Raw genomic sequence first — 18,306 nt, 5'->3', positions numbered from 1 at the left:
CAGAACCAGATGTGCATCAATTGGCTTTGCATTATTTTTCAGTTCCCCTTTGTGCCATGTTTTGCCAATCAGAGGCAAATCCCACAGTCAGGCATGATTGTGATAAGAAGAATATCATGCAGTGTTGGAAACATACTGATCCATCAGACACTCTGTTACGGTCAATGAGGTGATTGCCAAATGCATTTGTTAGCATTTTTATTTGAAGTCTGTAATCTTCATTCATGGGTGTGTCTTACAGCTGTGAAATGACAGTAACACGGTATTTCTTTATTTGTTCAAGTACAAAGGTGCAAAGGTATCCTATCAATGAAAGCAAAGCCGCAGGACTATAATGTCATTAACTGCATGTGGAAAAGCTTGATCAGGGTTGTTGCGTCATTCAAAACACAGTTTAATAGCAATTATTGGAACTTATTGAGGTATAATTATATGAAGTACACACTATTAAACTTGTATTCTTTTTGATAGTCTGAATGGCTTAATAACTCAGTGTAACTAGAGGTATCCATTACAAAATCAGTCTTTGCTGGATTTGCATCTGATCATAAGTAATTTGTTCACCAGTTGTCATCCGAAATATTAATGTTAACAAATTAAATAAAACATTTTATCTGCTATGTAAGTCTCTTTGGCCCAAAGAACTACATCTATAACCTTCTTGCAAACATTTGATGGTTTTGCTTTCTGTGGCAGAGAATTCCATTGTCTGCGTGAAGAAATTTTTCCTCATCTCTGCCCTAAATGGCTTACCCCATATTCTTAGTTACAAATCACACAACACCACATTATAGTCCAACAAGTTTATTTGGAAGCACTAGCTTTTGGAGTGCTGCTCCTTCATCAGGTGGTTGTGGAGTATCAGATCGTAGGATACAGAACTTATAGCAAAACTTTACAGTATGATGTAAATGAAATTGTATATTGAAAAAGACTTGGATTGTTTGTTTAGTCGTTCATCTTTTAGAATGACCATGTTGGTTTCAGTTCTTTCATATGTAAATCCCAGAACTTTTTTTAAAAGTTACATTCTCAGGTGAACTTTAACAATAGGTGCCCTGTCAGCTCAGATAATGCATTTAAGGTGTGAGGCTAAAATCTGGATGTCTGTGTCCCAATGTTCAGACTGATTCTATTTCTAAAAAGGGATTTACAGAATATAACATGGATTCATGCAGTTTTTGAGCAAAAAAAAACAAGCTGACAATTCAACATCATTTGATGTTGTTATTGAGAACCAATTTCACCCCCAACACATTCGTTAAGATAGCAAACATCTAATGCAATTCTAAATGTCAATGCGTCCTTCAAAATAAAAATGGCAGATTTAATGATGTTTTGAGCTGGATGGTTCTCACAGAAGATACAATCTTTCTATGATTTTACCTTATTAATATCACTGTGCCAATGTAAATAGAGATTACAAGATGGTAAAAACTTATCTTACAAAGTGAATACAAACAATAAATAAAGGATACATTGTTGTAAGCTCACCTTTACGATCTTAGTAAATACAACTCAATCTGTCAAAAATTAAAAACACATCTGGTAGGGTATGGTTTTCTATTTGACTCGATATTGCTTGTGAAATTGCACAATCTCAGAGATTAAAGAATTAAATCCTGGGAGACAGTTGGTTTTGAATTATCAAATGTATCAAATTTTACTTAAACGTGTCTTTCATGTACTAACAACACATTTTGCTTGAAGTTACATCATAATGATACAATGCTTCAACATTCTTGTTATATTATCTTGGATATTTCATTCTTAAATGAATTTCCTGTTGTTTTTTAAATTCATCAGGTTATATCAAGAGCAAATGACGTTCTCCATTTCAATAGGACTGCAAAGAATCTGATGTCATCCCCGCTGAATAAACAATTGTCAAGGCCATATACCCAGGCTGATTAATCCTCGAATTTCCTTCTGTGTTCTGAATGAGAGTACTTGCATTTATATAGTGCCTTTTCACAACCTCAGCATGTCCCAAGCTAACTTTCTGAAGTAAAGTCACTGTTGTCACATAGGAAGTCCTTTGCTTTCACTCAGTAATGCAGCTATTTTTCCTTCCCAGGGTGGCAATTTTTGCTTAACCTAAACAGTTAATGCGTACAACCTGATAAAAATAAATGAAAAATTCATTATTTTGCATAAAGTGGCCACACACAGATAACAGCTTTTGAAAGTTTTGCAAATCACCCATTTATCTACAATCAAAAAAAACATCAGAATTGCAATTCATTTCTCAAAACATCTATTTTTCTTTCTTCTTACAATGTGCACAAGCTTGAAAACATACTTGGAGTCATCGCACTTTAACACTCTGATGTCTCTAGTGTTCTCTCTTACTCTTTTCAACCTTGCTGTTGTCCTGCATGGAGCGGTACTTGGCTGTTCAGCTAAATGTTGCAGTTATTAGGAGTCATTATTACTCCATTTAAATGATTCAGATGGCAACAATATGGTCCAATAACTTCCACCAATGTTGAACATTCAACTAACAGATCTACCAGCTTTCAGGAAGGACTCTGACAGACAAGTTTGAGCAGATTGTAGAAAGGAAGGCAAAGAAACCCAATGAGCAAAGGGCCATCTTTGCATTCCTCTAAGGGTAGTGTTTTGTTGGATTTATTTCACTAGAATTTCAAGGAATAATTATCCACACTCTCTAGCAGGCTCTGGATAAACTGAATAATGTAGGATTGGAACATTTATAAATATGAAAAGAAAGTAAATAACATGTTAAAACAGTAATTTGGTTGCCCCAATGTCCTTTGGGTAAAAACATTGTGAGTGACGTTTTGTAATAAGTCACACAGACTAGCAGATTCCATTATATAACTCATGTTCAACTGAATGGGTTGGTCAAACAGCAGTTAAAGGTCACATTAAAACAAAATATGATGGAAATACTCACAAGTCCGACAGTATCTTGTGGAGAGAAAAATAGAGTTAACATTTCAGATCTGTGACCTTTCATCTGAATTACAGATTACAATTTGCCTTAGTAATTTCAGTTAAAAAAATGTCAAAATTCTCACTCACATTAGCTATTAAATGATCGCCTTTTGGAAAATGCACAGGTGAATGGTAGCATTAGTCTCACTGTGAAAGATATCTATGAATTATAAACAGTTATTGCTTAATGTCCTCTCTGGTGCCAAGTTATACAAGTGACAAATCAAAGGCACAATCTCATTACTGATTTCTGTCAAATAATAAGATAATGGTGTATATGGAGACATAACAATCATCGTGTGCTAGACTCTGAGATGAGAGAAGGAACAGTCTGTGCCTGAGAGACATGTACTACCTCTGAGTGAATAAAAGTGTATAACAGTGGAAATGCAGGGAGCACTGCAGAAACCTGCCAGCCAGACTATTGTCACTGTTAGGTAGAGGAACATTTACTAATGTATACCAGGCCAAAACTAATCTGAAAAGGCAGCCATATAAGCATCCATAAGCAGAACAATAAACTAATTCTAATGTTGATTCCAGGCTTGATCCAGTGCCTGAACTCATAAACTGAGCCAGAATTTCCGTGCAGTGCTTCTGAATTGTCAGAGGTACCACCCTCCTAGTGACATGTGGCTTTCCTACTCTAGAACTTAAGACTAACCTAACAACAAGTTATTTATACAGCGCCTGTAATATAGTGAGGCTGTCAGAGGTTCTTCACTGAACAGCAAACAGTTAGGTTTTAAGGAATGTCTTAAGGGAAAATTGTGATGTTAAAAAACAAGGAATTTCGGAGTCTAGAGTTAGAACAGCTGAAGGTAGGCCCACTAATGGTGTGGTGCAAAAAAGGCCGGAACTAAAGGAGCACAGAGTACTTGGAGGAATGGATGCTGAGAGGAGGATATAGAAAAAGGGATTGATAAAACCATGGAGGAATTTAAGAAAAAAGGTTAATTTTAAGCTTGAGGCTTTGCAAGAACATGAAATGAAAAATCGAAGGGAGCCAAGGATGATTTTCCAGAAGTAATGTTGCCAGGTCAAAGATATTTGCTATTTAGATGAATAGACAATCCTCCCTATGTTCTAGCCAAAGACTTAGAGTCTTAGAGATGTACAGCACGGAAACAGACCCTTTAGTCCAACTCGTCCATGCTGACTCGATATCCCAACCCAATCTAGTCTCATTTGCCAGCACTTGGCCCATTTCCCTGTGAACACATCCTATTCATATACCCATCCAGATGCCTTTTATAATGCTGTAATTGTACCAGCTTTCACCACATCCTCTGGCAGCTCATTCCATACATGCACCACCCTCTGTGTGAAAACATTGCCCCTTAGAACCCTTTTATATCTTTCGCCTATCACCTTAAACCTATGCCCTCTAGTTCTGGACTCCGCCACCCTAGGGAAAAGACTTTGTCTATTTATCCTATCCATGCCCCTCATCATTTTGTAAATCTCTATAAGGTCACCCCTCAGCCTCCGATGCTCCAGGGAAATAAGCCCCAGCCTGTTCAGCCTCTCCCTATAGCTCAAATCCTCCAGCCCTGGCAACATCCTTGTAAATCTTTTCTGAACCCTTTCAAGTTTCACAACATCCTTCCAATAGGAAGGAGACAAGATTTACATGCAATATTCCATAAGTGGCCTAACCAATGTCCTGTACAGCTGCAACATACCTCCCAACTCCTGTACTCAATACTCTGACCAATAAAGGAAAGCATACCAAACACCTTCTTCACTATCCTATCTACTTGGGATTCTACTTTCAAGGAGCTGTAAACCTGCACTCCATGGTGTGACACCATGCTGTGTTTTAACCCATCCTTAACCACAGTGTGGCCCTTTCACAGTGAACAGCCAAATGTTCTTACAAGCAGGATTTCTGGATAAGAATTGTGAGTGAGAATGTTTGCTGGTTTTCTTCCTTCTGTTCTAGGGTAGTGGGGAAAATTGTAATGCCCCCTAGACTTGTCCTTCATGAGATCAGCTAACACGACCACACTGAGAACTTTAGTAATCACTTCATTAATCAAGAATCATTGTTGATGGACTGAGGGCAACAGCAATAACAGCAACTTGCACTTACACAGCACCTTTAATGTAGCAAAACATCCTGACATGTTTCATGGACAAATATCAGACAAACGATAAAAACTGAGACCAGACCAGTGGAAGGGACAATAATACTGGTGGTTAAATCCTTGATCAGAGTGGTTGACATTAAGGAGTGTCTTAATTGAGAAGAAAGGATTAGAGAGGTTTTAGAATGAAATTCCAGAGCTTGTAGTTTAGACACATTGGCCCCAACAATTGAGTAAATAATAGGTTGGGATGCTGCAAGAGGTAATCCAGGATACTCAAATGATGCCTTTTTAAGAAGAGGATTTTTTTGGGGTTAAGAGAAAGGACTCAGCCAATCCTTTACTTCCCCATCCTTAAATTTGGTGAGAAAATTTACTTTAGTAATCCCTTGTCATATTTCATTTCAATTTAATAACAATTTAGTACAGGGCTATTCAAACAAAGCTTAATGTCTGCATGATCAGCTTTTCTTAACTGTTTTACCTGACAAGTCTCATTAAACATAACTCTGAGAACCACAAGCTAAACAGACATTGTAACTATAATGAGAATGCTTGGAACTAACTAAGTAAGGATATGTGAATATTTGTTTGATGTATAAAGACTATTCATAAAACATAAGCCATTGAAGATTTTCTGTGAAATTAAAGCTGCAACTAACAGTAACATATTGTCAACTTTACATTATAATGCTCCACTTTAGTTAAAAATATATTTATTGAGAGGCCTTAAATTTGTACTTGAAATGACTCATTTAAAATACCAGGTTACATTTTAATCCCAGGAAATACAAAGTTGACTAAGTAAGTGGAAGAAGCCAAATTGCAAATCCTTACACCAAAGGCTAATTAAGGAAGCAAGCTTGTATTGGAAACATCACTTAGTTCCAGTCATTGGCCCCCAAATAAAAACTTCAAGGAGCTATCTCAGCAGTTAAGGAAGGAGGAGTTAAATCAAACAGGCCTGAACTGTCCTGATTTCAAAATCCCTGATCTGTGCTAAATTAGAGCATCTCATCAAACTAAGGAGGATGCAACCATACTCTGAATAACTTCAATGCTCTGGGCTAAGGAGGAGGAGAAAAAAATTAGGCATTGTTCCACACTCCTCTTTCCTAAATGCTGCTTTATAATATAGGTGTGAATGTTGATTGATAACTGGGCTTAGCAATGATGATCTCCCTGTGCACCCTCCCACTCACCTTCTCCTCTATTTACTGCCCCCGCATCCTTTTGCAGTCAACCCATCCATTATTTTAGAGACCTGGGTGAGGCTTGGGAAAGCTTCAGCACCTGTCCTGTGGAAGCGGAACATGAGTCAGCATTTTAAAGTGAGGAGAACGTGAGAAAAAACAAGCCTTGACTTGTTCCTGAACACATCTAACTGTGATGGAACTTAACAATAGGTTTAGTTTCCTTCCATTGAGCACAAGTCAGAGAGTCTATACAAAATAGGCAGAGGCCATTGAGATCATGGAAGCCTTCTCAGAGAAATTCCTTCAATCCAATTTCCCCTTTCTAGCCCCATAACCTCGCAAGTTGATTTCCCATGAGTGCCCATCCAAACATTTTCTCAAACTCTTAGTTTTCTCCACTTCCACGAGTAGACAGTGAGTATCATGTCACTATCACTCACTGTGTAAATAAGTGGGAACCCAATCAATATTTCTCTCAAAAAAGGCCCTGTCCAAACCAGCCATGTCACAACTCTTCTAAATATTAGTCATTCAGTTTTCATGAGAAGCAAAATATGCATAGGAGCATTGGAACACAAGTAGGATATTCAATCTTTCAAGCCGGTTCCTCTATTCAATGAAACTGATCTGTGACCTAATTCCATTTAGTTGCCTTTGGCCCATATCCCCTAATACATTTGCTGAACAAAACTTTATCGATCTCAGATTTAAAAGTAACAACTGATCCTGCTTACACTGCTATTTGTGGAAGAAAGTTTCAAACATCTACCACCCTTTGTGCGTAAAAGTGCACCAAAAATCTCCCCTGTATAGCCTGGCCCTAATTTCAGACTCTGCCTCTTAGTCTAGAATCCTCAACAAGTGGAAATAGTTTATCTTTATCTCCTCAGTCTTTTCCTGTTACTATTTTGAAGATTGTGATCAGATCACCCCATAACCATCTAAATTCTAGAGAAACCAGGCCCAATTTGTATAATCTCTCCTCATAGTTTAACTCCCTAAAGTCCAAGTATTATTTTTGCAAGTCTATGTTGTACGCCTCATATATCCTTCCTAAGTTGGAGAGTGTGGTGCTGGAAAAGCACAGCCGGTCAGTCAGCATGCATGGAGCAGGAGAGTCAACGTTATGAGCATAAGCTCTTCATCAGGAATATGGGGATGGCCCAAGGGGGCTGAGAGATAAATGGGTGGGTAGGGGTGTGTGGGGGGGGGGGGGGGAGGGGGGGGGGGGAGGGGGGGGTGGCTTTGCTTTTCTTTCACTCTGATCTCCAGCATCTGCAGTCCTCATTTTTTCCTACCCTTCCTAAGGGCTGCTGCCCTAATACTCACAATACTCCAATATGGTCTAACCAGGGTTTTGTATAGCTGCAGCATAACTTCTGCATTTTTGTACTCTAGTCCCCTAGATATAAAGGCCAGCATTCTATTAGCCTACTTGATTATTTTCTGCATATGTTTGTGATATTTTAAAGATCTATTCCCTCTGTCTCTTTGGGCATATGCTATATTTAACATGATTCCATCTAGGCAAGTACCCTGAGCAATCCTCTTTCAGTCTAGGTGGATAATCCCACATTTGCTTACATGGAATTCTATCTGCTACAGTTTTTCCCAATCAGTTAGTCTAACAGTACCACTTTATAACTTTATGCAACCATCTATATTGTCTGCAATGTTGCCTAACTTTGTGTCATTGGCAAATTTGTATATCTGATAAACTATGCCCTTATCCAAGTCATTAATAAATAATGCAAAGAATTAAGGCCCTAACACAGATCCTTATGGGATACCACTGGTCACTTCCTGTCAACCTGAGTACCTAGCCATTACCTTAATTTTCATCATTTTATCATTTGCCATTCAACCAATTTCCCAGCCATGTCAGCAATTTGTCCTCAATTCCGCAGCTCGTACCTGAGTTAACAATTCTTATGCAGGACTTTATCAAATGCCGTCCGGAAGTCTATACAGACAACATCCATAAACATTCCCCTGTCTACTACCTTAGTCAACTCTTCAAAAAAAAATTCAATGAGGTTAGTCAGACATAACATAGTCATGAATCAGTACTGGCTCTCCCTGATTAACTGAAACTGTTTGAGGTGTTCAGTTACTGTAACCTTGAATATAGATTCTAACAATTTCTCCACCACAGATGTTAGGCTAACCGATCTGCACTTCTCTGGTTTTCCTCTTCCTTCCTTTTAAAAAGCGGAGTGACGTGCAATTTTCCAAACAAGGGGGAAACAATCTAGGGAACTCTGAAAGATTATAGTTATGGCATCTGTAATTAGTGCTCCCCTGTTTTCTTTATCACCCTCAGCTGGAAACCATCAGGTCCTGGGAATTTGTCAATCTTTAATCCCATTAATTTCCTCATTATCGCTGTTTTATTTATGTTAACATTACTCAGCCTCTGTTGCCAATCCACTATTAATTTCCTTGGGAATTCAAGCATACTATCCTATTTTTCTGCTGTAATTACTGAGGCAAAGTTATTGTTCACTATACTTGACATTTTTCGCATAGCCATTGACAATATCTGCACTTTTTGTGACTGAACATTGCTCCTGACCACTTACTTTCTCTGTATGTAAATGTAAAATTTCTTCTTTTTAATTTTGCAGTCCCTTGCAAGTTGCTTTTCATAATCTATTTCAGTAGCTCTTATAAGTCGTGTAGTGCCCTTTGCTGGTCTTTGTATCCTTCCTATTCCGCAGGTTCTGTGCTGCATATTGCATTTTTGTCCACTCTTTCTTTTAGTTTAATGTTGTCCCGTATCCTTTTAGTTGTCTATGGAAGAAGACTTTGTGTAAGTCAACCGTAAATGGTTAACCATAATGTGAAGATGCCGGTATTGAAGTGGGGAGGGGAAATGTTAAAAATCAAACAACACCAGGTTATAGTCCAACAGGTTTACTTGGAAGCACTAGCTTTGGGAGAGTTTTGAAAGCTAGTGCTTCCGAATAAACCTGTTGGACTATAACCTGGTGTCGTTTGATTTTAAATTAAATGGTTAAGAACTGGTGCCAATATTGTCAGGATAACAATAGGCAAATATCACAAAATGTCCATGGAGTGTCCCATTTGCATGATTCCTGACACTTCCTGGGGCAAATTTGAACTTGTGCAGACAGCACAAAAGTGGTAAGAGTGATTAAATTAGCTATAGATGAAATTTGAAGGAAAGTGGACAATAAAATCAGTATAGAATAATCATCTATACTCATCTAATTCTGTTTGTAAATAGAGGTTCTACTGCTGAACTGAAGGTTTGTTTTCAGATGTTTTGTCCCCATACGAGGTAACGTCATCAATGAGCCTTCAGTGAAGCACCAGTATTTGTGACCCGCTTTCTATTTATGTGTTTAGGTTTCCTTGGGTTGGTGATGCCATTTTCTCTTCTTTTTCTCAGAGGGTGGTAAATGGGGTCAAATTGTTGATAGAGTTCTGGTTGGAATGCCATGCTTCTACGAATTCTCGTGCGTGTCTCTGTTTGGCTTGTCCTTGGATAGATATGTTGTCCTAGTCAAAGTGGTTTCCTTCCTCATCTATATGTAAGGATACTAGTGATAGTGGGTCATGTCTGTCTGTGGCTAATTGATGTTCATGTATCCTGGTGGCTAGTTTTCTATTTGTCCAATGTAGTGTTTGTTACATTTCTTGCTAGGTATCTTGCAAGGCTGCAGAATGCTGAGAGAAATGATTGATGATGCCCACAACAGACTCCATAAGTACAAAGTACATGCCAAAAAACTTTACTCACTAATTCTACAGACCATGAGTGGACAGACATAGTACAATGAGCCATAGACATTAGACAGTGACAAACACAGAAAATGAAAATGAAAAAACTTGCCCTGCAGAAATAGACAAGACAAACTCACACAAAATAACAACACAGGCAACACAGAAGCATGGATAAAAAAAAACCTTATCTGACCGACCCTTAAAAGACACTGAGAAAGCCGTCTTAGTAAGAGGATTAAATTACAACTTCCTGGATGCGGAATAGAAAGAATTCTTAGCAGCATTAGAAATAATACTGAAAGACAATGAAGCCACGTAAGTAATGCAGCAAACAATTAGACAGAGTCACACCAACATTAAGCAGAAAAAAAACACACTCAATACACAAGAAAGGAAGGCCTTAGGAGGACTGAAAAAAGATAAAATAATTGTTATCCTACCTGCAGAAAAAGGACGCTTGACAACACCAAAAAAAGATTGTCAAACAGAGACATGCATGAGAATTCCAAGAAGCAAGGCATTCCAACCAGAACTCTATCAACTCTATTGACTTAGACCCCATTTACCACCCTTTGTGAAAAAGAAGAGGAAATAACATCACCACAGGAAATGACATCCTCAACCCAAGGAAACCTAAATAGATGAATAGAAAATGGTTCACTAACACCAGTGCTTCACTGAAGGCTCACTGATGACGTTACATTGTATGGTAATGAAACATCTGAAAACGAACCTTCCAGCTCTGCAAGCAAACTTACATCCAGAACCTCAACCTGATCTACAAATCTGCTCAAAACTCACTAGTTTTTCTACTAACATTATCCAGGATTACCTTTATATATACCGAAGGAGCCCTAGCAAATGCAATGTACTATATATAGGATAAGATTCTATATAGCCTGCCAGTTTAGAACCATCTTTGTAATTCTATTAGTTATGTGATCTTATATTATTGATGACGAGGATTACCTTATTTACATATTAACACTAACCCTTTACACTGCTGTTTCAAATCTTTATTGTGCAGTTTTACCTATGATCAGCTTAGTATCTATCAATGTCCATACATTGAGAGTGAGAGTTAGTCCTTTCATGCTGTTGTTTACGATCGTGAAATATCGTGTCAAATATTTGGTATTGAGACCTTTTCTTAAAAGTATTCATCAATGCAAAAAAATGGCTGGAGTTATTTACAACTCTGTTCCTTATTGCCAGTATGAGCAGTCCCTCCTCTCAGTGAACATTGTGCTACCCTCCCCTGAACTGACAGAAATTGGACAGTAAGACTGTTATAGACCCATGGCCTGTTGTATTAATATTATTTCCACTTGTTCAACATGCCTCATCTCTCCAAGAGGAATGATGACCTTTCATTTTTTATTCACTCCTGGATGTGTGTCTCGCTGGCTAGGCCAGCATTTATTGCTCATCCCTAATTGCCCAGTGGGCACTTAAGAGTCAACCTCATTGTTGTGGGTCTGGAGTCACATGTAGGCCAGATCTGGTAAGGATGGCAGTTTCTTTTCCTAAAGGACATTAGTGAACCACATAAGCTTTTCCTAACAATGAATTCATAATTATCATCAGACTCTTAATTCCAGATTTTTATCGAATTTACCTTCCATCTGCCCTTGCAAGATTTGATCCCATGTCAGAACATTATCTGGATTAGCAACCTAGTGAAATTTACCACTATGCTGTTGCCTCCTAGTGGCATTTTAGCTAGACTATTAATCCAGAGACCCAGGTAATATTCTGGGGACCTTGGTTTGAAACCTGACATGGCACATGCTTAAAAATCACACAACACCAGATTGCAGGAAGCACTAGAGCACTGTTCCTTCATCAGGTAGCTGTGGAGCAGGATCATAAGACACAGTATTTATATCGAAAGATTACAGTGTCACACAACTACAACAATATATTGAACAAACCTAGATTGTTGTTAAGTCTCATATTTCTGAATGGTTTGCAGGTTTTGGTTCATCAAGCACACACACACGCAAACACGCACATTTTCACATGCACTCACACTCACATGCACACACTCACACTCTCTCTCTCTCTCTCATGCACCACACACACACACATTTAATTCCATGGGGTGAATTTGCATTTGCAGAATTATATTTGCAGACACATTTTATTTTTCTCAAAAAGCGTGCAATCTGCAGGCAGTCAATCCATGTAACATTTTATAAATTCCTACTTTGGAAATTGAACCAGTCTAACTCAAGATTGGGATACAGACACACTCTAACCCCAAAGCTTTAATGCATTTTCTGAGCTGAGATGTCACCTTTTTCTAAAATCTTAAGTTATCTCGAGAAAATAATCTAAAAGAAGTTCTAGGATTTACGTCTCAATGAACCAAAACCTGCAACCCATTCTAAAAGATGAAAGACTTAACAGCAATCTAGGTTTGTTCAATATATCATTTCAGTTGCATAACACTGTAATCTTTTGTTATAAATTCTGCTTATGATCCTGCTCGTCAGCTATCTGATGAAGGAGCAGCGCTCTGAAATCTTGTTCTTCCAAATAAACCCATTGGACTGGAACCTGGTCTTATGTGATTTTTAACTTGGTCCACCCCAGTCCAACACTGGCACTTCCACTTTGGTTCATTAATATGTAAATCCCAGAATTTGTTTTTGATCACATTCTCAAGATAACTTAAGTTTTTATTTTAAAAAAGTGACACCTCAGCTCAAACAATGCATTCAAGGTTTGAGGCAGATGGTGGAATTTGAATTCAATAAATATCTGGAAATAGGAGTTTAATGATGACCATAAAAATCATTGTTCATTGTTGGATAAATCCATATGATTTACTAATGTCATTTGGGTAAGCAAACTTCCCTCCTTACCTGGTCTGGCCTGCATGTGACTTCAGATCTGCAGCAATGTAGTTGACAGTTAGGGATGGGCATTAAATGTTGGCCTGGATAGTAATGGCCATGAACGAATAGAAATGAAATCACCTGCGCGAAGTGTCTGCTTCCCCGTATGAATCTATATCTGCATCTGTCGTCCTCTAATTCTGACCTCACCTGTTCTCTACATCTCTTTGTGTCTCTCTTTACACCATTAAATGCCCTCCTTAAAGCATACCTCTTTGACCAAGCTTTGGGCCGCCTGTTGAAATATTCCATTGTTTGACTTTGTGTCAAAATGTGTTTGATGACTCTCCTGTGAAGCACCTCAGAGCATCTTACGACATTTAAGACGTCAGGTTAGTGCAAGTTGGTGTTACTGTGAAGTACCAAGACAATTGAAAACTTATGCAGGTCTACTTGATGGCACTGAACAATAACCAGAGAAATTATCAGCTGTGATGAAAAAAGGAAACATAATAATAGCTTACTCCAGAAAAAGATCTAAGAAATTTCATGTTATTGAAGAATTGACAAGCAATTAAAAATGCCAGACACTGCCACTATCTCAATTTAAATTTCTACATGTTCTAAAAGGAAGTGGTTTTAGCTTAATTTGCAAGCAGAAGGAACTATATTCAGAATGTGCAATATCTCATCAGTGTCTTTGCATCAAAATACAGGATGTGGTTCAAGGCCAACTATAGGCAAAGCACCTATAGCCAGGTTTCTTTGCATGAATTTCTCACCTGTTTGGTTTCCTGAAAAGGAGGACTACATAGCACAAGTTGCAAAAAGCAGTGAATTCAAGTTGACAACATCGGGGCTAGATGTAGGCGGGGTTTAATGAAAAATGAAACTGTTTTCTTTTTATTTATTCATGGGATGTAAGCATGATGGGCAGTCCTCTGGTTGCAGACAGGTCTGTTCTTCAGTCCGTTCGGAAGTTGATTTGTTTGCAATTGGAACTTAGTGCAGGACAATATAAAAGAGCCATTCATAACTACAGGAACTGTTTGTATGTTGGATCTTTAAAATTACACCCGTGAATGGGATCGCATTTGGAAGTTCAATTGTTCGTAAGTTGGACATTGGTAAATCAGGGACCCCTGTACTGGTCAGGACAACATTTATTGCCCATCTCCATTAGCCTTTGAGAAGGTGGTGAAAGGCTGCCTTCTTGAACTACTGCAGTCGATCTGGTGAAGACTTTTTCTTATTGCCCCTTTGGATTTGGATGTTGCTGCCTGGGCCAGCATTTGTTGCACATCCCTAATTGCCCTTGAGTGATTTAGTGACCATTTCTGAGGCAATTTACAGTCAACCAAGTTGGGCTGAATATTCTTTTTCTTTGGTCAAAAGTCACACAACACCAGGTTATAGATCTATGGGGTCATTTGAAAACACTAGCTTTCGGAGTGCTGCTCCTTCATCAGGTGCCAGTGAGAGAGAAAGACCTTAGACACAGAATTTAAAAGGAAAAGATCAAAGGATCATACAACTCATGCAAATGAATTGAACACACTTAAGATGGCCCTTAGATCCTTAATCAGTTTGGATGGCAAATGCAGGTTTCGATCGATTAATATGCGAATCCCAGAATTTCTTTCCCGTCACTGTCCCGAGATAAGTTCAGGCTTTACCAACATAAAGGAGGTAACACCTCTGGTCAAACAATGTATTTTGCTGTTTTCCTCCCAGTTCCTCAACACTCATCACATCACCTCATTGCCAGCTCCAATTATACAGAGCTCAGTACGCCAGGATAATGTGGCACATTCGTTCCAGTTTATATAGGAACCTCTAGCTCCAGATTATTCCAAGCTGTAGGAGGCATTTTATCTGCCCCACCATGGCCCTGGTCACAGCATTTGCAGCAAAATGGCCAAGGTGCCACACTAAGTTACATTTAAAAGGGAGTGACTGCAATCACCCAGAGCTTTGACCAACTTTGACAAGTAGTCCTTAGCCATGACTGACCAGTCTCCTGACTGCTGTGAATGCAGTTCCTTGACTGACAATATGCAATTCCCCTGACTGCTTGCAATTGCCCTTCAAGGCTGACTGGTGCTCACTCTCTGGATTATAGTGTCAAGTCCAATATGAGTCTTCATTGAATTGAAGTGTTGTATTAGACTTGAAACATTAGCTCTGTTTCTCCCTCTCCAGATGGTGCCAGACCTGCTGTGTTTCTCTGACATTTTGTGTTTTTATTTCTGCTTTCTGGCATCCTCAGTATTTTGCACCCTGTTAGGAAAGAAAGTTCCTGAATTTTCATCCAGCATCAGTGAAACAACAGCCAGATGGTTCCAAGTCTGGATGGTGGGTGACTTGGAGGGTAACCTGTGTCTGCTACCCTTGTCATTCCAGATTGTTAGAGGCCATGGATTTGGAAAGTGCTGTTCAACAACTCTTGGTGAGTTTACTTTTTGCAATATATTCATAGATTTACTGTAAGTATATTACAAAGCAGTTCAAGTCATACATTGCATTAAGTACAATAAAAAATATCAAATTTCTCATTTCAGTATTGCATCTTTAGGTGTCATAGAACATAGAACATAGAACAATACAGCACAGAACAGGCCCTTCGGCCCACGATGTTGTGCCGAACATTTGTCCTAGCTTAAGCACCCATCCATGTACCTATCCAATTGCCGCTTAAAGGTCACCAAAGATTCTAACTCTACCACTCCCACAGGCAGCACATTCCATGCCCCCACCACTCTCTGGGTAAAGAACCCACCCCTGACATCTCCCCTATACCTTCCACCCTTCACCTTAAATTTATGTCCCCTTGTAACAACACTCTGTTGCACACGGGGAAAAAGTTTCTGACTGTCTACTCTATCTATTCCTCTGATCATCTTATAAACCTCTATCAAGTCACCCCTCATCCTTCGCCGTTCCAATGAGAAAAGGCCTAGCACTCTCAACCTATCCTCGTACGACCTATTCTCCATTCCAGGCAACATCCTGGTAAATCTTCTCTGCACCCTCTCCAAAGCTTCCACATCTTTCCTAAAGTGAGGCGACCAGAACTGCACACAGTACTCCAAATGTGGCCTAACCAAAGTCCTGTACAGTTGCAACATCACTTCACAACTCTTGAATTCAATCCCTCTGCTAATGAATGCTAATACACCATAGGCCTTCTTACAAGCTCTATCCACCTGAGTGGCAACTTTCAAAGACCTATGAACATAGACCCCAAGATCTCTCTGTTCCTCCACCTCACTAAGAACCCTACCGTTAACCCTGTATTCCGCATTCTTATTTGTCTTTCCAAAATGGACAACCTCACACTTGGCAGGGTTGAACTCCATCTGCCACTCCTCAGCCCAGCTCTGCATCATATCCAAGTCCCTTTGCAGCCGACAAGAGCCCTCCTCACTATCCACAACTCCACCAATCTTCGTATCATCTGCAAATTTACTGACCCACCCTTCGACTCCCTCATCCAAGTCATTAATAAAAATTACAAACAGCAGAGGACCCAGAACTGATCCCTGCGGAACTCCACTTGTAACTGGGCTCCAGGCTGAATATTTACCATCTACCACCACTCTCTGACTTCGACCGGTTAGCCAGTTTTCTATCCAATTGGCCAAATTTCCCTCTATCCCATGCCTCCTGACTTTCCGCATAAGCCTACCATGGGGAAAATTGAAACACTGATTAAATATAACAAGAAATTTTATATCTTTCAAGCCAAGCTAGAAGAATTTCTGTAAAGTAACAGACTCTCAGGATATAATGGCTGAAAGGCCTGGTGGTGGCCCTTTCCACTTTGGCAGTGGTTGTCTGAAGCTTTGGTGTGTCCATCGGTGCGTAGTTCTGAATCTCAGAATGTGCCCATCTGCAACACTTGGATGAGGACAACTGTTTGCATTGAAAGATCATCATGTTTTAGGCAGACCAAAGAGCATCTTAAACCGAGTTGATGACGTTCCAGGCACAATCGACGTTTGCCTCAGTGTGTGGATCCAGCAAACAATCTGAAGAAGACAGTCCTACATCACGGAGTTGCTCAAGATGAACTCTAGCAAAAACCACTGCGTTTCCCTCCAGTTTGCAAAGGCACATTCTAAAAGAAGATGTACAACAATCTCTTCATTGCCACAGTCACCTTGGGGGCAGAGTGCACTGAGAAAGAGAGTCCAGGTGCTCATGAAACATCTCACCATCAGCCAAGCCACATCTTAGCACTTGTTAGAAGGTTCTAGTAATGAAGTGTTCTGCCACATGACATTGGCAACCTGCCCAGGAACTATTCATTAGGATTACCTTCACCTTTTCCTATAGAACCTTTAAGATGTTACATGCTGACCACTGCCCAATGGACTTGTAGTCCAAAGTGTTTTCTGCACAAATATTTCCATGACAGGCAGCTGATATGGTCAAGTCCAATTACTTGGAGTAATCTCTGACAACGAGGCCAGACCTATCCTTTGTAACACCAGGGGACAGATAGAACCTGAACACATAGTGACACTTTGTACCAGGATTTATGTACAGCTTGATGCTGCCACACACAAAGGCATCCATAGGATGAGGGTGGCATTGGGTATGCCTTCTATCCAGAGATTTGTACATTATGCCCCTGCAGGCATGACTCATCTTTGACCTCCAGATGAAATCGAAGGTGTTTGGGTGTCTGTTGTGGTGCAGACTTGGGGGAATGGGATAGAACCGCATGCCACATACAGTAATTCACACTTGGTGACCAGGTTTTTAACCCACAACAGAGAGGGAGCGGTGCTCCTCCCACATGCACAGTTTCTGTGGCGATGCACTCCTCCCAAGTTTTTGCACACCCAAGCCCCACTGAACCATATGTCCAACACCTACAGGCTGACCTGATGATAAAGGAGAAAAAGGATCATTTTGTCCAGTTCCCAAAGAACATGGCCTCGGTCTTGGTTCCCAAGGCCAGTTTGATCTGATTGCAAATGTTCAGAAGTCTGCATGATATCATCCATATACAGGAAGGCGTTTACCTGCAGGCTTCTACTGCCCAGGATAGTCACTCTTGTACAATACAACACAATACAATTAATCCAGCATAGGCACAGACCCTTTGGCCCACTAAGCCTGCACCGATTCCTAATCCTTATTTAGACCTGCTACTTATTGCCCATGCACAGTATCTATTCCTCTGTTCACCTCACGTTTATGTGTCTACCAAGATATGACTTAAATATTGTTAACATGTCCACTTCCACCACCTCCACTGACAATGTTATCCAGGCACCCACCATCTCTGGGTGAAACATTTTCTCTGCACTTCTCCCCTAAGTTTTCCCCATTCACCTTGAACCTGTGCCCTCTTGTAGTCAACCTTTCCAACACTGGGAAAAGCCCTGACTATCCATCCTATCTACGCCTCTTATAATTTTGTAGACCTCTATCAGGTTGCACACTCAGCTTCTG

At 39.7% G+C, this 18,306-nt stretch overlaps 1 long non-coding RNA gene across 1 annotated transcript in view; it reads right to left on the bottom strand.

Moving 5' to 3' along the window:
- Positions 1-786: 786 nt before the first annotated feature.
- Positions 787-18,306, bottom strand: part of LOC122549173 (uncharacterized) — a 31,510-nt gene continuing 13,990 nt past the window's right edge. The window contains exon 3 of the long non-coding RNA XR_015756839.1: positions 787-2,119. This is a non-coding gene — a long non-coding RNA (uncharacterized LOC122549173). The remainder of the gene's footprint in view (positions 2,120-18,306) is intronic.

Source organism: Chiloscyllium plagiosum, unplaced genomic scaffold (genome assembly GCF_037043375.1).
Source record: "Chiloscyllium plagiosum isolate Xiang-an unplaced genomic scaffold, Cpla_swu_hap1 HiC_scaffold_4, whole genome shotgun sequence".
In the NCBI taxonomy this organism is placed as follows: Eukaryota; Metazoa; Chordata; class Chondrichthyes; order Orectolobiformes; family Hemiscylliidae; genus Chiloscyllium; species Chiloscyllium plagiosum.
This window is presented reverse-complemented; position numbering and strand designations above follow the sequence as displayed.